General features: G+C 42.2%; 1 protein-coding gene across 3 annotated transcripts in view; it reads left to right on the top strand.

The window, feature by feature from the left end:
* Nucleotides 1-4,971: 4,971 nt before the first annotated feature.
* The window catches only part of DIDO1 (death inducer-obliterator 1), an 81,800-nt gene continuing 64,748 nt past the window's right edge, over nt 4,972-22,023 (top strand). For 2 of the 3 annotated variants that reach the window (XM_077252907.1, XM_077252905.1), the window contains exon 1: nt 5,006-5,144. The gene's annotated coding sequence lies outside the window, so the exon portion shown is untranslated. Of the gene's footprint in view, nt 5,145-22,023 lie in introns of all 3 variants that reach the window. The other variant, XM_077252906.1, reaches the window with a different exon arrangement.

Genomic DNA, 22,023 nt, shown 5'->3' with positions numbered 1-22,023 from the left:
CTAGATCAGATCTTGGTCTATTGAACTCAAATTTTCGTAAATTTATTTGGGGGGTTGGAGGTAGAACGCACATAGGCCAAAACTGCAGGCGACGAGGGCAGAGGGCGGAATCAATTTCCCCGACCTGGGAAGATATAACCTGGCAGCTAATTTTAGATATGCCATCGATTGGATAAGGGGTATCTCTCATTTCGCTAATATCGGCCTAGAACAACAATTCTACCCAGATATCTCGTTGTTGGCTTTGTTACATCTGAATGGGGAGGATCTTCCAACGGAGATACAGGACCACTGTGGCAAACGATACTGACTTGGAGACGCTGTAGAAGGATTTGTAAACTAAGAGCTGGTCTATCCCCATTTCAACCTTTCCTGGGTAACCCTGGATTCTTGAAGGGTACTGCACCATCTTTCTATAAACATCTGGCCTCCCAGGGATGCAGGCAAGTAATCGATCTACTAGATCTTAATTTCTCGGTGTTTACTTTTGAAACAGCATCGCAACGTTTCCCACTTTTTAGCAATAGTCCTTTCCTATTCCTTCAGGCACGTAGCTTAGTACAGAAGTGTCAGTCGATTGGAGGGGTGGGGGAGGGGAGGATTAACCTAGATGGGTTTATCAGAAATGCAAGATCCCAACCGGCGTCTATAAGTAGCATTTATTCGGTGATACGCAAAAAATGGTCATGGGAGGGGAAAACCACGGGAGTGGCAAGGTGGTTATTATTATTATTATTATTATTATTATTATTATTTATATAGCACCATTAATTCCATGGTGCTGTACATGAGAAAGGGGTTACATACAGAGTTATAGATATCATTTACAGTAAACAGGTTTACAGTGACACACTGGTACAGAGGGGAGAGAACCCTGTCCTTGCGGACTTACATTCTATGGGATAGTGGGGAAGAGACAGAAGGTAGGGGTTAGGGGACTTCCCGGGCCTCAGGGTGGAAGATCTCCTTGACGCTACAACAGCGCAAAGGAAAATTCTGTAATATAGCAGCTACACTGACATGGCACTTCTAATATTACACAGAGTCTACATCACGCCTTATCTGCAGTCCAGGATGTCTCCCTCCATCATCTACTTGTGTTCTAAATGCAAATCTCGCAACACTGATTTATACCACCACTTGTGGAGTTGTTCGAAAATTCAGGAGTTATGGGGTGTTGTTCATGATGAACTGCAGAGACTATGTGGAATCAGATTCAAGCTTACTCCACAATGGGCTATTTTTAATATTCTAGATGAGGCACATCACAAATTGCCTAGACACATTAAAGCAACACTCATGATATGGGCTTCGGCGACCAGGAAGAGCATATTGCATCAATGGCTAAATCCAACAATCCCATCGCTCTCTCGTATCCGCACCAAGATTCAATTCATATTTAGAATGGAGTGGATGGACGCATTGACCAACAGGGAGAAGATGTCAGGCAGATTCCTATCCACTTGGTCTACTTTCATTTCGTCTCTTCCTCTGGAGACTAGGGAAAAGCTGAAAGCACAGTTTGAAAACACCCAATGGTATTTATTACAGCGGATAGGTGGCAATTCACCAATTCCATTACACATTTAGATGGTTGTGCGCATGCAGAGAAAGGGTTCTGGGAGGGGAGGGCATGGGGTGGGATTTGGGTTACATAATCATTTTGTTACCATTGTTTGTTTGTTTCGGAAAAAATTTAAAAAATTTAATAAACAGATTTACAAAAAAAAAAAGAAAAGGTAATAGTATGTTTATACTTGTTTAAACAGATATTGTATTGTCTTTTTTTTTTAGAAAATGAACTATAAAGCATTTACTCCTGTTTTTTATCCTAGATTTGGATATACCCATTCGTTTAACCCTTTTAATCACCCTTCCTTGCCCTTCCCCTGCCCATCTCTCCCATTACAATAAATAATATGTCTTAAGGATGGTAAAATATTGAAAGAAGATATTCTTAAAAGATAGAAGTGATATACCACACGCACAGCGTGTTATTGTTGTTAAAAAATAAATTGTTTTTGCTTTTTTTTTTCTCTTTTTGGAAAAATAAATAAAAGTTTGATCCGTGTGTCAGTTTTTACAAATCTTCTCCTATTCATTGCCATGTTATTCACAGACAGTACATGGTCTGTACACTGACGCCATCTGTGTGCTATCCGTGATTTTCTCGGACCCATAGGCTTTGTATAGATCATTTTGATCTATGACGCAGATCAAAAACAGACATGTCTCTGTCATTTTTTGTGATATGCAGTCAGGAAAAAAACACAAACATGTAAACAGCCCCATAGACTAATATGGGTACATGCTCTACCCATGAAAACCATGGATGGAACGCGACTGTGAAAAACGAACGTCTGAATGAGGCTTGAATTAGACAAGTGTATTAAAAAAAAAAGTCCACTTTCATCTAGGAAAAATGGGCGATTACTGTCTTCTATGTTGATATGTGTAATGGATCTGTAAAAAATTACATGCCATACAGATGGTGTGACGTCCATGACATCCAATGCTTCCTGGAATTTTTTTTTTTTACACATCGACCACCGTTTCCTGTGTGAAAACACTGCTGTGAAATGCACTACTTATTTGCTTTGGTCTGGGTGCTAATCATTTTGCATACAGACAGCACGTTTGTAAAATATGTTGATTCAGAAATGTAGTCCAGACAAAACGAACAACCAGTGGTATAACTAGAGGCCATTGAGCCCCGCTGAAAAATTTGGACCTGGGCCCTCACCTGCATGTTAAACAGATGTATGGGCCCTTGCAGCATTCTACATCTTATAAAGGCATATGTGTTTACTCCCATTTTTATAATGTCCTCCATTCTGTCCCCTTCCTGTAATCATGTCCTTCTTCATGGGCCCCTTTCTGTTATAATGTCTTCCATCCTGGCTACCATGTTGCAATAATGTCCTCCACTATGGGCCCCTAGTTGTAATAATGTCTTCTGTTCTGGCTACCATCCTGTTATAATGTCTTCCATTATGGACCCCTCTCTGTAATAATGTCCTCTGCACTGCTCCGTTCATTTAATCATGTCTCCCATCACATGGGTGCCATCCTGGCATAATGCCCTCTATCCTGGCCCTTCCCTGTAATAATTATATAAAAAAAAAATAGTACTTCTGATAGGTATGTGCTCAAGTAGGATCCTGTCCCGTTATACAAATAATTAAAAAGAAAACTTGGTACTCAGAGGTGATGAAAAAGTGGAACTTTTTAATGAAGAATAAAAATCAAGAATTATATACAAACGTTTAGATCTATATACCAGACTTTCATCAGTGTGCAGATTGCAAAGGATAACTGTTTAGTCACAAGACATAGCGTTATAGTGCAGCAGCAGTATCCACTGCTGTGTATAGAAAGCAGGCACCTGCCTTCCATTCTTGCGGTAATAATGTCCCCATCTGTAAGAAATGTCCCCCATCCTAGGAGCCTTCCTATTATAATGTCCCCTTCCTGTAAGAAATGTCCCCCATCCAGGGTGCCTTCCTATTATAATGTTCCCATCCTGTAAGAAATGTCCCCCATCCTGGGTGCCTTCCTATTATAATGTACCCATTCTGTAAGAAATGTCCCACATTCTGGGATCCTTCCTATTATAATGTCCCCATCCTGTAAGAAATGTCCCCAATTCTGGGAGCCTTCCTATTATAATGTACCCATCCTGTAAGAAATGTCCCCAATTCTGGGATCCCTCCTATTATAATGTCCCCATCCTGTAAGAAATGTCCCCCATCCTGGGAGCCTTCCTAATATAATGTTCCCATCCAGTAAGAAATGTCCCCATCCAGGGCCCCTTCCTGTTATAATGTTCCCATCCTATGCCACCTCCTATTATAATGTACTCTGTTCTGCTTCTCTCTGCCAACCCATTGAAAAAAAAAGATTATTCTTACCTTGCCCAGCTTCCACGACATGTGGTGTCCACTATAGCCGGCGAGAGGACAGCAGCTGACTCTGGCGTCACAGCTACTGACAGCACATGACGCCACTGCCATGTGCAGCCTGTGAGGGGCACACCGACGTCAGCTGCTGGTCTCTGATTGGCTGACGGAGTGTAATAACAGTGCGGGAACATGGCGGGTCTCTGCGCAGCAATGCACTTCCGCTGAATATGCATTCTCGGGGGCACATGGAGCTGACATAGGTGCCGGTGTTAGTGGGCCCCGCTCCGGGAGAGCCCATATGCCCCAGCTTACGATTATTCATATGTCCATTTTCATGCATCAATGATTAAAAAATGATACAAGACCAAATGCAGTATGTTAATAATTGCACTGGATCTGTTAAAATAGACACTATCCGATTGGTGTCCATATTGCATCCATTTTTTTGTTTCTCTCTCACTGAAATATAGTCTTGACAGGAAAACAGATGAGACGAGCTCACGCTGCCATTTTGTTTCTAATGTGATCCGTGAGGAAACACGTTCATATAATGTGAACGAACGCATTAACATTGGTCTACGCGAGGGCCATTTTCCACACGTACTGATGAGGCTGCCGTCACACTAGCAGTATTTGGTCAGTATTTTACCTCAGTATTTGTAAGCCAAAACCAGGAGTGGGTGATAAATACAGAAGTGGTGCATATGTGTCTATTATACCTTTCCTCTATTTGTTCCACTCCTGGTTTTGGCTTACAAATACTGAGGTAAAATACTGACCAAATACTGCTAGTGTGACTGCAGCCTAATACGTTGGTGTGAACGTAGCCTTATAGATGCATAATTACGTAGATTTGCTCTTCAGGAATGTAGTTACAAAGTTTTACTACAAACTATGGAAAATGTGACAGAAGAGGTAACTGCTTTATCATTTATTTGGGTGCAAAAACAAAAATAACTAAAAGCTACAGCTTGAGGGAACTTCATCAGCGCATGCGTATTAGCCAACTCTCGCCATGCGGCAGCGCTCATGTTACAGGTTTTGCTACGCATGCGCGTTAACAGTCACCAGCAGAGGGAGCAGTGAGTTCGTCCTCTAGCTGCCCCTGCTGTTGAGTTGGAGAGACCCCGCAGACGAGCAGCTAATGGCGGCGGTTGGCGTGTGAGAGACGGTTTCGCGAGGTGAGCTGGGCGGCAGCCGGGGCCTAGACGTGAAAACCGTGGACCTGACGAGACCTCCTCGGTAATTTGGGAAATCTTTGTGGTGAATTCTGCCTTCATGTCGTAAAACAGAGCGGAGAGCCGCTCCTGTAGAGGGGAGATAGGGCGTGTTATAGCTGGGACAAAATGGACGGCTGTTGTTTGAGGTATGGTGAAAGCTGCAGGGAGACGGCGAAGGACAGCGACACAGAGCTCCGGGGAGACGGACGAGGGGGTGAAACGGCGCAGATTCCTGGCTCTATGCCGGTGGTGTACCCGTGAGTCCCGGTTTGGGGTCGTCAGAGGACGGGGGGCTCATGGTTGGGGGAGTTACAGGGGAACATCACATGGGTGCTGGGCAGTATTAGGACAATTATGGGGTGTCCCAAGCCCTTAAGGATGTGGGCAGATTTCATTTTTTTTCCAGGAGCCATACCTTTTGTTCTCTCCTCTGACATGTGGGGATGAAAAATAACGCATAATTTTTTTAACCTTATTGGTTAACCCCTTCATGACTGGAGCTTTTTTCGGTTTTCCGTTTTCGCTCCCCTCCTTCCCAGAGCCATAACTCTTTTTTTTCTTCCGTCAATATGGCCATGTGAGGGCTCATGTTTTGCAGCACAGGTTGTATTTTTGATCGACATCATTGGTTTTACCATGTCGTGTACTAGAAAAGGAAAAAAAAAAAACAAGTGCAGTGAAATTGCAAAAAAAAGTGCAATCCCACACTTGTTTTTGTGTGGCTTTTTTGTTAGGTTCACTAAATGCTAAAACTGACCTGCCAATATGATTCTCCAGGTCATTACGAATTCATAGACCCCAAACATGTCTAGGGTCTTTTTTATCTAAGTGGCGAAAAAAAAAATCTAAACTTTGCTTTAAAAAAAAAATTGCACCATTTTCCGATACCCGTAGTGTCTCCATTTTTTGTGATCTGGGTCGGGTGAGGGCTTATTTTTTTGCGTGCCAAGGTGACGTTTCTGATAAGTTCTTTTGATCACCCGTTATTGCATTTTAATGCAATGTCGCGGCGACCAAAAAACGTAATTCTGGTGTTTTGACTTTTTTTCTCGCTACGCCGTTTAGCGATCAGGATATTTTATTTAATTGATAGATCGGGCGATTCTGAACGCGGCGATATCAAATATGTGTATGTTTAATTTTTTTTATTTTATTTTGAATGGGGGGGGGTGACTTAAACTTTTGTGTTTTTCATATTTTTTTAAAACTTTTTTTTTTAACTTTTGACATGCTTCAATAGCCTCCATGGGAGGCTAGAAGCTGGCACAACTGGATCGGCTCAGCTACATAGCAGCAATCATCAGATCGCTCCTATGCAGCTGAATTACAGGCTTGCTATGAGCGCCGACCACAGGGTGGTACTCATAGCAAGCCGGCATCAACAACCATAGAGGTGTCAAGGAGACCTCAAGTTGTCAAGCCGATGCATCGCTGACCCCCGATCACATGATGGGGGTCAGTTATGCGCGCATTTCTGGCCCGATGGCCGGAAGCGGTAGTTAAATGCCGCTGTCATCTGGCGCCGGGGACGCTAATGAAGCAAGAGGAGCAGCGCCCGGCACGCACAGGCCCGGAGTGACGGCTGGGAGGCGTCTGATTAGGAAGGAAAGTCCCGCCACCCTGGTGATTTCACGGTATGAGGGGGCACATTTTATAAGCTTTTATTTCGGCGTGTGCAGGGAGCATAACTAAAAGAGCCACCTTGTCAGAATGCAGACAAAAATAGGAGAAAAAGGAGCAAACTGATTACATCCGGTAAAAATAGTCATATAACTTTATTAATTCGTAGAAAAGATAAAACATCTCAACAGTACATAAAGAGCCATAAACAATGCAGATTGCTATATACCCCACCCCTCACCTATCACCGCCTCACATTGCACATGAGTCCCTGAAAAAATAACATAAAGGTCCAAAGACCATAACCCTGAGGGAGCAGTGCATCCAAAAGTGAACACCTGGAGGTCAGCATGCATCCATAAAGTGACTAAGGATAAAGTAACACCTCTCTATCTTTCATATAAAGTGCGGAAATAACTAGCAAAAGGTGCAATGCTTACCAGCAGATGAGTGGGAACAAGGGAGAAAGCAGCCCCAAGTAGCCGTGAAACGTGCGTCGGGACCCTCCATCCGACCCCCCTTGTTCCAACTCATCTGCTGGTAAGCATTGCACCTTTTGCTAGTTATTTCCGCACTTTATATGAAAGATAGACAGGTGTTACTTTATCCTTAGTCACTTTATGGATGCATGCTGACCTCCAGGTGTTCACTTTTGGATGCACTGCTCCCTCAGGGTTATGGTCTTTGGACCTTTGTTATTTTTTCAGGGACTCATGTGCAATGTGAGGTGGTGATAGGTGGGGGGTGGGGTATATAGCAATCTGCATTGTTTATGGCTCTTTATGTACTGTTGAGATGTTTTATCTTTTCTACGAATTAATAAAGTTATATGACTATTTTTACCGGATGTAATCAGTTTGTTCCTTTTTCTCCTATTTTTGTCTGTTTATTGGAGCTGAGGTTGTTTGAACAGGGGTTGCGGACAATTTGTGTCGCTACCCCTGTTTCTCAAATTTGTATATGGGATTTCTGTTGCTACTACTTGTCAGAATGCAGCATTACTGCTGCACAAGTGGCTCTTTTAGTTACAAACGCCTGAGGGGGGTGGCAGGTTCCCTTTAAGGGTTTTAGGGAGTTTGAACCTAAGATTGTATCGATACACTGTAATACTGAAGTATCATATAATCATTTCCTATGAAGCCCAGTCTACAGCTAGGCTTAAACAGAGTACTACTATGATAGTGGTGATTGGAGTCTTCATGAGGTCTCCCTCTGCCATTTCAATTCATCAACACCACACAATTGAGTAATAGTACAGAAAATGTATTGAAATGCAAATATCTTTGTACCATATTAGCCATTAGATATAAAAATAACCAAAATTGAGTCTTCAGTAGTTGATGCATATTAAGCTTGTTAGGATGTAGGAAGCAATATAAGGCCGGGGTCACACTACAGCGTAATACGGACGAGTGCTAAGCGATAAAAAATCGCATAACACTCGGCCCAATGTTAATCTATGGGGCAGCTCTCATCATCCGTTTTTTTTCTCGTCCGTATTATACTTGCGAGTGAAATCGCAGCATGCTGCGATTGTCTGCGTATCTCAGCTGAGAAATGCCAATGCAAGTCTATGGGTGCGAGAAAAAAATCGCACAGCACACGGACCATCAGTGTGACTTGCGAGAAATTTTCAGGCATTGGGCAGGTGACGGGAAATTGGCTCAGCTATTTGCTCATTTTGCAAGTGTGTGAGAAAATCTCACCATACGGATGACACACGGATACTTTTTTGAGAAAAAAACGCATCCTGGCATTGCACATGGATGACATACGGAGAACATTTGTGCGATTCTCGGCAGACAAAATCGGACAGATTTTTTGTACTTTGTCTGTGACTCCAGCCTAATACTTAGAAATTGTCTTCATCTGTTTATCATTGCATTAAGTGTCAGGATGACCTTCATCACTGGTTTTAGGGCAACGTACAGTGGTTGGAAATGGTGATTATTATGAAAAAATCTTTAAACTATAGATCATTTTTGATGACACGTTCACTTGAATGGTGAATCTGCTCCAGGTTTTTGCTACCCCATCTGAAAGCAGCATATTGTTGGGCTGATTGCAGTGATGTAGCACTTACCGTACTTTACTAGGTGCTGCAGGTTTAATTAAAAAATTTTATATGCCTCTATTGGCTCTCTGAATGCTGGGCTCTTTATAACCCGCCCGCATCACTGGCTGCTTTCTGTGTACACTGTGCATATGCAGAAAATTGTCCCTACATTATGCAGTTCTCTGATTAGGTAGCAAAAGCTGGAGACAGATTCCCTTTCTGGGCTTCACAAACGCTCTCCTCTCCAGTGATGATTATTACCGCAGGTCAAGAGGACTGTGGCTGAGGTGCAGTTCTGTGCAGTGGTCACTTCACTATGGACCCAATTCATCAAGGCCAGTGTTGCGGAGGCTTTCAGGCTGATCCATGAACAGGGACACATCTTTATAAACCTGGAGTATCTGACAGGGTGGATTGATTTAAATCACGCCGATTTAAATCATGATTTAAATCACGATTTAAATCAAAAGATTTTTTTCTATTTAAATCGGATCGATTTAAATCATTTTAATCATGATTTAAATCACTGATTTAAATCAAAAGGTTTTTTTTAATATAAATCACGATTAAAATGAGAAGTGAGAGCAGTGCGCATGTGCGCCCATAGTTACACGGACGAAACTAGGGGCAACGATCTAACGCCAGGGTGAGGGGGGGACCCCAAAGTAAGTAAAAATCTTTTTTGTTTTACTATATGGCAATAGGTAGGTGTTTAAAAGCAGCATGTCTTAATTGTATAAACTATTAATAGCCTCCACATTTTGTTCATACTGCCCCTTTAATTCCACACTTCTAGCTTGGTTTCACTTTTGGTTTAGTTTCTTTTTCCATTCAGTTGACATGCCCAAACTTGTTGGATAGTCAGCAGTACTTGGCTGTAGTAACAATCAAACTTCATAAGTGATCTGTGTGAGCCATGGCAGGTCGTAAGAGAGACCCTATTTGGGTTCATTTTGTTGAGATGCCAGCAGCAGATCTTGGAAAGAAAGGTGCAAGAGCAAAGTGCAAATACTGTCAAAAGGATATCCAAGGACTTGTTTGCCGTTTGAAATCACATTATGAAAACTGCAACCAGAAGGGAAATGAAGATGTTGATAGTGAAGTGTTTCTTTGGTCATCTTCATCACCGCACTTCTCATGATGTTGCCTCATTCACGCCACCAGGCCTTGCATCTCTTTGTTGCATCGTTTGCATTTTGCACGCATGCCTGCCTTACCGATAGGCGAAGGAGCTTCATTAAAATATTCCCAAACTGGGTCTCTTTTACGGCCTGCTGCCATTATAAGGAAAGAATGTAATAAACCTCAGATCGTACACACAAACAGATCCAGACTTGTCTGTCTGTGGCTATGCTGCAGTATTGTGCTCAAAGTTTCACTTTCATTTTTTTGTCTGCTTGCCCTTCCTCCTCAAAACACTTAGATTCACATTCTTCTTGTGTTGTGCAGATCTATTCCACTCCAAACAATCAGAAACATGTTGTCTGACTTCTTGGACTTGGCACTGAAGGGGTTGATTCTGTATTCATAGGTTTGTAGAACAATAGGATTAAGGTCTTTTTCTCAACTCTGTTCATGTTGTAACATTTTTGCCATGAAGAAGAGGCTGGGACCTCTGCGGAGTCAAATTCAGTTTTGAGAACTGCGTAAGTAAAGCGAGCGTCTGTGATAATATAGGAGAGAAACTGCCCACTAATCCTACAGAAACCTCTGGAAGAGCATGGCATTGTGAATGTTACACATATACAGCCTTTATTCTACTGAGTTAAACAACTCAGCTTTATCTCATGATGGAAGAACCTTTGGATGGTAAAATATTTTCCTCAAAAAGCAGTTTATTGAGAAAAATCCGATTTAAATCAAAAAAATCCGATTTAAATAAAAAAAATCCGATTTTTTTGATTTTTAAAAAAAAACATTGATTTTTATCCACCCTGGTATCTGATGAGCGACATCTGCCTCCGAAATCTGATTCCCATCAGGTTCTGGAGTGAAATTTCTGGTGTATCGAACAACACAGCTCCGACCATTTTAGTGCAATTGGGAGAAACTGGGGTGAATACTGCAAAGTTCACAAATTTAAGGCTCAGTTCTGATGTAAAAGCTTTGGTGAATCAGCTCCTTGAATGTAGAGCTTCTAGAGCTAATAACAGCAAATCGTGGTGGTGCCCTGTGTTGAACCCCGTTGATAGGTTATCTATGTCATGACCACAGAACCACTCTTCATTGCATGGAGTTGAGAGCATTTCAGTTTTCAAGAATGCCTTTGGAACTTGCACTTGTGGAAGCTGCGCTTGCTAGCATAAACTTAAAGGGACTCTGTTAGGGTATGTGTCCACGTTCAGGATTGCATCAGGATTTGGTCAGGATTTTTCATCAGTATTTGTAAGCCAAAACCAGGAGTGGAACAATTAGAGGAAAAGTATAATAGAAACATATGTACCACTTCTACATTTATCACTCACTCCTGGTTTTGACTTACAAATACTGATGGAAAATCCTGACCAAATCCTGATGCAATCCTGAACGTGGACACATACCCTTAGGCTACGTTCACATTAGCGTTCGGCGCCGCAGCGTCGCCGCATGCGTCATGCGCCCCTATATTTAACATGGGGCGCATGAACATGCGTTGTGCTGCGTTTTGCGACGCATGGCCACAAGCGTTGGGCGCAGAGAATGCAACAAGTTGCATTTTTTTTGCGTCCAACTTTCGGCAAAAAAGGACGCATGCGTCGCAAAACGCAGCGTTTTAGCGTGCGTTTTGTTGCGGTTTTGTTTGCGTTGTGCGTTGCGTCGCCGACGCAGCGGCGCACAACGCAAATGTGAACGTAGCTATAGCACAGAATGACTGTTCAAACTGTCTCCCTGCTCAGAGCATCAGAGCAGGGCCAATCATTTAAATACACCTTCCCACCTGCTTGTTTTCCCACTCTCCACCCTCCTCTTCTTTGATTGAATTCTTAGGCCTCTTCTTTGACTGAAAGCTTTAGCTTCATAGAGCTTGTAAAGGGGGGGATAGATGGAAACAAAGGAGGCGTGAAGGTGAATTTAAATGTTTGGCCCTGCCATGAAGCACTGTTCGCCTGTACTTGGTTTTAAGTCATTCTGTGCTGAAAGAGTTCCTTTAATTCTTGATTGAGGGCTGTTGCTGAAACTGTAAAAAAAGTGTTTAGCTACCTCTACACTCTATTGCTGTCGGCAGTTTTTTAGGGTCAGAATCGCCGACCGACATCATTTTAACAACTAACGCTCATAAACATACTGAAAAGTTTCCCTAGCATGAATGTTTCTTATAACAAAAAGCTGTTATTGGCCTCGAGTAGTATTTGAGCCATAAGAGGGGTTAACTTCCCAATAGATGGGGATCTGACCACAAAGTTACCCCCTATCCCATGGATAAGGGGTAATTTATAATCTACACAGACCTCTTAAAGGGACTCTGTCAGTAGGATCACCTCCTAATCTGTCCATATGGGTAATGTAGGTCATAGAAAGTTGAATAACATGATACCTTGATATCTTTAATGCGGTGGCTTATCAAGAGAAATTCATGTTTTTCCTATAAGGAAATGAGCTGTTAAGATCTATGGACCAGATATATCTCTCTGAAAATATGTCTCCAGAGGGGATGTTACCGATGTGGGTCATTCCATGCCAAGTGAACCAATGATTTTTACCACTATATTTTTAATTGTTTTGAGATTTTGTTATTTGGTAATAGTGTGTCAGAGAATGCAAAATGTGAAGAAGAAAAAATTCTAGATATTTTTTTAAATTTTTTTATTGATTTTCAAAGTTCGGAAAAAGTGTGAGTTTCGGTGTTGCCTGCCTATACATTTCTCCCCATAACTCAGGCTAGAAAAGAGATAGAGAAACAAAATAAACACCATTCTACTCAGAACTGTACAGGCTTTCACCAGATATGTCACAAGAGTATCTTTGATAATATTTTACCTATGCGAACGCAAGCGCAAAACTTTAAAACGCATTTCTGAAAAAAACGTTTAATTTAAAAATTTCAAAAACTGCACATGTGCCTGCTATGCTCCTAGCCACATCTGTACCAAAATACAGGCTGGGATCGTGATGGGATCATATTTTAAAAAATAAAACTTTTACAGTGTCAGTTCAAAAATCTTGATTTCAGATCTGTTCAGCCTGTGGTGTAGAAGTGTGGGGTTCATATTTACCTAATAATCCATGATTGTTAGATATTCCTGTATTATTTTATTATGTTACAGAGTATTAGAAGCAGGAGAGGACAGAGGAGAAGCTTTGTCAGGGCTGAGAATGACCAGGGGTAGACGGTGACTACAGAGCAGGTGACCGGCCGGCAGCACAGGTCTCCACAGACCGTATTCACACCAAATCTTATCACCCAGGCAACTCCTCAAATGGAGGGAGAAAAATATTCTTAACATCCAGCTCATGTATTGTACAAACCAGGACTAAATAGGAGGAGGAGAGTTTGTTATATTGGTTACAGGAAGCAGAACCCATCACAGGGACTCGGCAATACCGGACTGTCATCCCATGTAGTGGAAATAAAGACAGTGACGTCCATGACGTGGTAGAAGGCGGCACAAGATCGGCAATGGATGACACAACTGGTTATGTGACCTGTGAATATGATCGGCGCTGGTGGCTACTGGACTCTCCAAAGATTGTGAAAATGAAGACGTATAAGTGACTTTTCTGCACCGTCTCGTCCAGCGCCATCCTTTGTGTATCCAAGAAAATCAAACATTGTAAAAGTGAACAAAAATCAGATATAACTCAGGTGGAGTCGAGCACCATGACAGGCCGTGCATACTCTGACACAGAGGGATACGGCCATTGCTAGTTAGCGCTTATGGACCAGATGACGTTTCACCCACTAGAAGGGACACATTGATGATAACAGGCCAGTGTAAAAACCTACTATTAATTGTTTGATTAGTTCATATTTTATAGTACGAGGATTTAACTACTGGACTATTCTTCTTAAACACTTCAGAAATGACATGTTTAGTGATATAGTAGAAAAAAAATTGTTCCATCTATAAATAGGTGGTAGAAATATTGGTTCTTTTAATCTTGTTTTTAACATACAATTAGATCAGACTGCATTTAGAATATCACACTTGAGGATGTGATCACCGTTTATCTTTTGGCTTGTTCAATGAATTCAGGTTGAAAATGCTGAGCAAGTTGTGTTATGATGATTAAGATGTATTTATTCTGGCACTTCAGTAGTTGTTTTTTGTGTTTCTTTATTGTTACATATAAATGTTGAATTCAATAAGTTGTAATTTGAAAAGAAAAAAGGAAGAAACTCACAAACATAAAATCAGATGATTCAAGGCTTGAAAAAAAATACAAATATGATAGGTCCCAAGTTGAATCCCTGTACAAATATAAACAAGGACACGAGTAACACACATGCCTGTTTTCACAATTTTAAAACATACGTTTTTTTCAGAATTGCGCATCAAAATTTTTTATTTGATTTCTCCAAAACAAAATATAAAGAAACATAGTTTTGTGACATATCAAATGAAAGCCGGTACTGTTCTGAGAAAAATGATGCTTCTCCCACCTCTATATCTTAATTCTAGCCCGAGATATGATAAAAAATGTAAAGCCATACCAGGCCAAAATCCGCGCTTTTTCAAAACTTTAAAAATCTGTAAAAAATTAACTGATGAAGAAAAAAATTCTAAACTTTTAATTTGTAATTAACTAAAGTTGTACTTCATAAAAACAAAAAATAAAAAAAATCTAAAGACGTAAGGTAAAAAAAATATTCATATTTGGATCACTTGATATGGAATGACCCATGTGATGTGCAATGGATGCTTGTATAAGCTCTGGAGGTAGATTGTCCTGGAGATCTTTGTCCGGCCCATAGTCCTTAACAGCTCATTTATGTATAAGAAAAACATGGATTTCTCTGGAATAAGACATCACATCACAAATATAAAGGTATAATTTTATTCAGCTTCCTATGACCTACATGCTCATTTAAGCAGGGTTGATCCTATTGTCAGACTTGCTTTAATGCACTTGGTTTACAAAAGCATGGTTGGCTTATTGCCATAATTTAGTTATAAACATGATCTGACTTAATCTGGTTTATTTGAGCTTAGGCTGTAGTCATGTCCAGAGAAAGTGGACGTGTCTGCAGTCTGTGTAGTATTTTGTGTCATGTTCCAAAATTCAACTGACCTGTCTCCCTGATTTGTCCAATTTTACTTGCTGAAATGTTAATTTCCTCGACAAGCATGAGGAAAGTCGCAAATGCGAGTTAGCCTTTAGGCCGGGTGCGAACAATCCGGAAGTAGCAGCGCTTTGGACGCAGCATTTGTTTGCTGTATCCAAAGCACTGCAGTCTATTGAACACAGGAAAACCTGCATGTTTTCACTGAATCATGTAGATTCAACGCGTTCAATACATTCAATGGGTGAAATTCCTCTTGAGGAGTAGTGTATCCGAAAGAGAAATTGACATTCTGTGGTCTGGAAAGACACACCGCATGTCGGTGTCCGCGGGTGATCCATGGGTATCTGACACATAGTGGATAAGAGATTTCTTAAAATTCCATCCACTATGCTGTAACAGATGGCCGATGCGGGTTGTGTGCACATACCTTTATGGAATTTGTGTGCAGTCTATGAGCAAGGAGCACAATACGTAGATGAAATTACCGTTGTATGAATAAGCCCAAAGCCTATTGTGAATGACTACTTTAGTTAAGACAAGCTGTCAGCGCAATTTTGTATTGTAAAATAAATTGCTGTAATATAGATGAAATTAATACCTTTGAAGAAATCCGCTTTGTTCTTTAATCACCATTTTAAGTTTTCTGCTAATTGGATTTCGGTGCATAGGGGTTGGGCGCTCCGTGGGGTCTTCTCCCTGTTTGTGATTCCCCGGCCACTCCGCTGCCTCCTGTCTGAATGACAGGTCACTGCTGAGATATCAAACAGAGGAGACAGGTGATTCACAGACCAAAGAAAGGCGGAGGGACCAGGGAATCACAGACCGGGTGAGACCCAGAGCACAGTCCAACCCCTGTGCACCAAAATCTAATTAGCAGAAAACTTAAAATGCTGATCAAAAAAAAAAGCAAAGTTGAAGCAGAGCTGATAAAGCTGCTCCTGTTCACACTAGGATCTGTATATGCAATGTCTATAGACAGTGAATGGCCTATTACAGAAGGGGAGGGGTGTTTGGGACCTGGGCTCACAACCAGCTACTCATAGCAATGATTAGCTACTGTCATGTGCAGTTCGTCTCTGAAGCCGAGTGTGCACTGCACATTCCCGGAAGCCATATCCTGAACTTCCGGACATGGGCAATGGTTAGGGAGAGAGTTTAGATACCGTAGCTTAGTGCTGATGGATTGGGGGACTAGACAGGTTCCCTTTAAAGTTCTTTATGCTCAGGCACTGTTTGTTTCCAGTTGTGCAGTCACTAGTAATTAGCGAATGAGTTTGGATATTCGAGTAACTTGGGTGTTCTCGGATAATATGTTCGAGTTCCTGTGGCTGCATGTTTTACCCAAACATGTTCGCTCATCACCAGCAATCATCCCCCTTGTGCTTTTCATCCACCCCTCCCTCACAGTAAACATAGGCCGGTTTCACACTAGCGTTTGTACGAAGCATAGGGCTGCGTACTTCTTCCCTTCAGATCCGTATCCGTCCTGCGTACCTATCTTTAACATTGTGTACGCAGGGACATGCGTGGTCATGCTTTGTATGCGGTTGCGTCCCCGTGCGGTGTTTTTGACTTGCCCGCCGAACGCAACATGTTGACCACGCATGTACCTGCGTACACAATGTTAAAGATGGGTACGCATGGCGGATGTATGCGAATCTGAAGGTAATAAGTAGGTAGCCCTATACTGTGTACACAAACGCTAGTGTGAAACCGGCCTTAGCTGCTCACACCCAAATCAAATGATTGAAACTGCTGACACATTCCCTTTAAAAGATTGTGAGCAATATGATTCCTTCACTTGGCAAAAGTGACCAGAAATGTATGGTCCACACTATGGGGACCAAATCTGCCTGTTTTGCTTATGGCTCTTAAAATAAATTCTACCATGTCCTGTTAAAGGGGTTGTCCTATTTCAGATAATCTTTGTACCTGGGTGCAGTTTGTTATAAAATAACAAACCACTTTTTAGTCAGTGTCTGGCGCTGTTCCTGGTGTCCAGTATTGGCTGCAGTGCCAAGACCCTATCAACGGCATTTGAGCCAATCTATGAGCTCAGCAGCTGTGTGGGGGGAGTTCCATCTACATGGGGAGATCTCGCTGGCTGTCAACATGAGTAAAGAGTGTTTTGTAACTTTATAATACTGCAGGTGGAGACAAAGATTTTCTGAGAGGGGGCAACCTTTTAAACATGCGGTTGGAGCTATTAAAACCTTGTCCACTCATATTATGTAATACACGTGACGTCATACAAAGGGTGGTGAAATCATTTGAATGTTTATTGGTGCCCTCTTGATCTGTGCACTTACTGCTCTTGGTTTAGAATTGACTCTCTTTTGTCTGTTTTATCACTGGCAGAGCCTATAATAACCTAGTCATTGGCTGATCCCTCACTTTACGTTGCATTCTGGGTAACGGTTGTCATGGGGGAATGTGCATCATAATGAGCTCACCTATTAACTGTGCTTATCAGGATTAGGGTTGATTACTCACTTGTGGCAATGTCCAAATGGTATTTCAAGACTTCCAGATCTCCACAACTCTGCAATAATGTAAAGGTACCGTCACACTAGGCGATATCGCCAGCGATCCGTGACGTTGCAGCGACCTGGATAGCGATATCGCTGTATTTGACACGCAGCAGCGATCTGGATCCCGCTGTGAAATTGCTGGTCGCTGCTAGAAGGTCTGCACTTTATTTGGTCGCTAGGTCGCCGTGTTTGACAGCAAAAGCAAGGATACCAGCGATATTTTACACTGGTAACCAGGGTAAACATCGGGTTACTAAGCGCAGGGCCGCGCTTAGTAACCCGATGTTTACCCTGGTTACCAGCGTAAACGTTAAAAAAACAAACAGTACATACTCACCAGCGCGTCCCCCAGCCTCTGCTTCCTGACACTGACTGAGCGCCGGCCCTAAACTGAAAGTGAAAGCACAGCGGTGACGTCACCGCTGTGCTGTTAGGGCCGGAGCTCAGTCAGTGTCAGGAAGCAGAGGCTGGGGGACGCGCTGGTGAGTATGTGCTGTTTGTTTTTTTAACTTTTACGCTGGTAACCAGGGTAAACATCGGGTTACTAAGCGCGGCCCTGCGCTTAGCAACCCGATGCTTACCCTGGTTACCCGGGGACCTCGGCATCGTTGGTCGCTGGAGAGCGGTCTGTGTGACAGCTCTCCAGCGACCAAACAGCGACGCTGCAGCGATCGGCATCGCTGTCGCTATCGCTGCAGCGTCGCTTAATGTGACGGTACCTTAACAAGCCAGGTGAAACTGGAGTCCCTGGATTGCCCTGTACCTGTATGTTATGAACATACCAGCATGGGGCAGGAGATTAGGGACTAGTTGGGGGTCTCAGGGCTTTGTAAGTACTTTCTCTCTATATATTCCTATGTATTTTTTTACCTGTTCGTTCACATATCCAACACAAAGAAGTAAAAGCTCAGATTTTTTAGAACTGCCCATAGAAGGAATAGCCGTAGCAATCAGAATAACTAAAAGCTAAAGTGTGCTTGCTATTGGAATTAGGCTACTTTCACACTAGCGTCGTTTGCAATACGTCGCAATGCGTCGTTAAGGAGAAAAAAAAAAACGCATCCTGCAAAGTTGTCTGGAGGTTTTTTTTTTTTTCCCCATAGACTTACATTACTGACGTATTGCCACACGTCGCAACCGTCGTGTTTTGGCGGACCGCCGGCACAAAAAAAGTTACATGTAACGTTTTTTTGTGCATCGAGTCCGCCATTTTCGACCGCGCATGCGCGGCCGAAACTCCACCCCCTGCTCCCCGGACATGGCAATGGGCAGTGGAAGCATCGTAAGACTGCTTCTGCTGCCCATGCCGGGCATTTATTTCACAGCATGCGTCGGTACGTCGGGCCGACGCACTGCGACGGGCCCGTACCGACGCTAGTGTGAAAGCAGCCTTACCCTTTTCCCTGTAGTCAAGCTTTTTTAATGCTGTATTTTTCTGTTTGCATCAACTTACTGCCCATGTGTAACAGTTACAAAACCAACCCATTAACTAATACATGTTTTACTGTCACTTTGTAGATTAAAATGATTTTTTAATTTTATTCTTGATAGCTTGCATCGTGGCTGCCCAGACTTCATAAAGCTCCCAGACCTTTCCAGAAACTGATTGTTTTGCTAGGTGTACACATTGTGGCACTTTGAATTCAGGTAGTTTACAGGTAAAATGAACATTCGACATTCACCTGTAAAAACCACAAGGCTAATAATTCTAGAAATAGTACAGTTTGGCAAAGCAGCTCAGTGCTGCAATATGTGCACTAATTAATAGTGGTCACTTTCTTCTATATTTACTGTTAAACAGGAACTTTCACCAGTTTTAGCATATTAAACTAGCCACGTCATGAAATAGTGGCTGCAGAGCTGAATAAAACTTTTTTTTTATTATTATTATTATTTTTCATCTCTATTGCAGAGGTACCAGCTAGTAAGATTTAGATGTAAATTTCCATTATAACCAAGTGGGTGCTGGCATAGGTTCTCCTTTGAGGATATTTACTTTTTCACGTGCATGACCACCGATCAGAAGTAGGCAGCGTCATGCAGGAGGGTGGGGAAAAAGAAAACTCCCCATAGCTGTTCACAACCATCTTTCTGTATGTGGTATGGTAAGATTGCTATGTCTAGCCAGGTCACACAGATTGCATTGCCAGCACCTACTGTGGTTACAAGTGTCAGGAGAAGAGCAGAGCTGTTCCATTATATACATTGCTCTGCATATATCCCAGGCATCAAGGAATGCTGCAAAGTGGTGCATGTTATGGCAAACGTTTCTGCTCATTTTCCCAGCTGACTGCTGGCATCTTACAAGTACAGTGGAAAACAGCAGAGCTGTGTGTCATTAAATAGACCACCACTGTACAGTATTCTGATTTCTGGGATAGAAGCAAAGCTTTGTATGCAATAACGCACAGCTCTGAAATGTGATGTTTATGACCTCGTTAGACACATCAGTCCTACCATATCTGAATTAAAAAGTTGGTCCTAAGCTTCTCACTTTCAGTAATCTGGCATAGTTTGCACTACATTAAACTGCTGCCATCCATTCATTTCATATATAGGTTTGTGGATATTTGTTGGGTTGATCATGTATGAGCCAAAATATTGTTCACATGAGATCAGCACCAATATGATACTCTAGGGTTTTCGTACTTCTTATGGGTTCAATACTTTATTATTGCCTTCACTCAGTTGGGTAACTTGTAAATTATTTTACTTACACATAGTTGTAAGATAACTGGCTTATTTTTCAGAGGTCAGAAAAAACTCATCTGGTTATTTTCTCCTGTTGCATGAGGTTTTATTGTCTATTATAGATTCTGTCCCTAAATAATAAGTACATAGATTGCTATAGAGTACGAGGCATAGAACTTAAAGGTACCTTCACACATAACGATTTCGTTAACGATATCGTTGCAACGTCACACTTTTTTGTGACGTAGCAACGATCCCGCTAACGATCTCGTTATGTGTGACAGCGACCAACGATCAGGCCCCTGCTGGGAGATCGTTGGTCGTAGGGAATGATCAGGACCTTTTTTTGGTCGCTGGTCACCCGCTGTCATCGCTGGATCGGCGTGTGTGACGGACAGTGACGCCGATCCAGCGATGTGTTCACTTGTAACCAGGGTAAACATCGGGTTACTAAGCGCAGGGCCGCGCTTAGTAACCCGATATTTACCCTGGTTACCATTGTAAAAGTAAAAAAAAACCCAAAAAACTACATACTCACATTCCGATGTCTGTCACGTCCCCCGCCGTCAGCTTCCCGCACTGACTGTCAGTGCCGGCCGTAAAGCAGAGCACAGCGGTGACGTCACCGAGTGCTGCAGGGGGACTTCGTTGAAGACAGTTTCAACGATGCCGAAGTCGTTCCCCTGATCGTTGGTCGCTGGAGAGAGCTGTCTGTGTGACAGCTCCCCAGCGACCACACAACGACTTACCAACGATCACGGCCAGGTCGTATCGCTGGTCTTGATCGTTGGTAAGTCGTTTAGTGTAACGGTACCTTAATTGCAGTGTAGTTTTTTTATATAGTATAATCTGGTTTAATAAGTGACCTGTGTGGCAAAGTGGCCTTCTCAGTGCATCTGGGCTGACTTGCCTAAAGGTCATTGATGAACATTGAAGGCTTTTTGTGGGATTAGTTGACATTGTTATATGACCAGTACCAAATGTGTGCCATTTTTCCATATTTTTTTTTTTTTTTTAGACAGGTTTTAAGGGATCCTGACAGCTGATGGTCCCCAGTGGTTTTTATAGTGTTTTTACCTGAAGCACCACATTATTTCAGAGTGAAACATGCAAGCCTAAGGCTGAATTCACACGATGCGGATTTAGTGCGGATCCACAGTGGATTTTTCCGCGCAGAAACGCTGCAGTTCCGCAAAGTGATTTGCAGTATAATGTAAATCAATAGCAAAAAAAAAAAATATGCTAATGGTGCAGAAAAATCCGCATGAAAACCACTGCGGAACAAAAGTAGCATGCTACTTCTTCTGTGAGGAACTGCAGCATTTCTGACCCCTTCCATAATAGAAATCCTCAGGGGTAAAAAACGCACAAAATCCGCATCAAAAACGCGTAAAATCCGCAGCAAATCCGCACCTGCAGTTTCTGCCAAGAGATGCGGATTTTGTGAAAATTCCGCAATGTGTGCACATAGCCTAAATTTTACAGCCAGTATCTTATACATGCTGCCTGGTTGTGTCTGGGGCACTATTTATCTGCTGTCAGGTTCCCTTTAAAGGGAATTTGTCACCAGGTTATTGCTAATTAACCTGAGCACACCGTAATGTAAGAGAAGAGACCCTGATTATAGCAATGTGGGCTGTTACACGGTTTTCAGTACACGTATGCAACAGAGATAAGGAACATGCAGATAGTATGTGTGTATATATAATGTATATGTCAATGCATATAATAATGGTGTTAAACACCTATATCTGCTAGAAATTGTACTTTGACCAATCGGTATAAATATACAAAACCA

This window comes from Ranitomeya variabilis, chromosome 4 (assembly GCF_051348905.1).
Source record: "Ranitomeya variabilis isolate aRanVar5 chromosome 4, aRanVar5.hap1, whole genome shotgun sequence".
Classification (NCBI taxonomy): domain Eukaryota; kingdom Metazoa; phylum Chordata; class Amphibia; order Anura; family Dendrobatidae; genus Ranitomeya; species Ranitomeya variabilis.
Note: the sequence above shows the minus strand (reverse complement) of the source record. Positions and strands in the feature narration are given on the sequence as shown.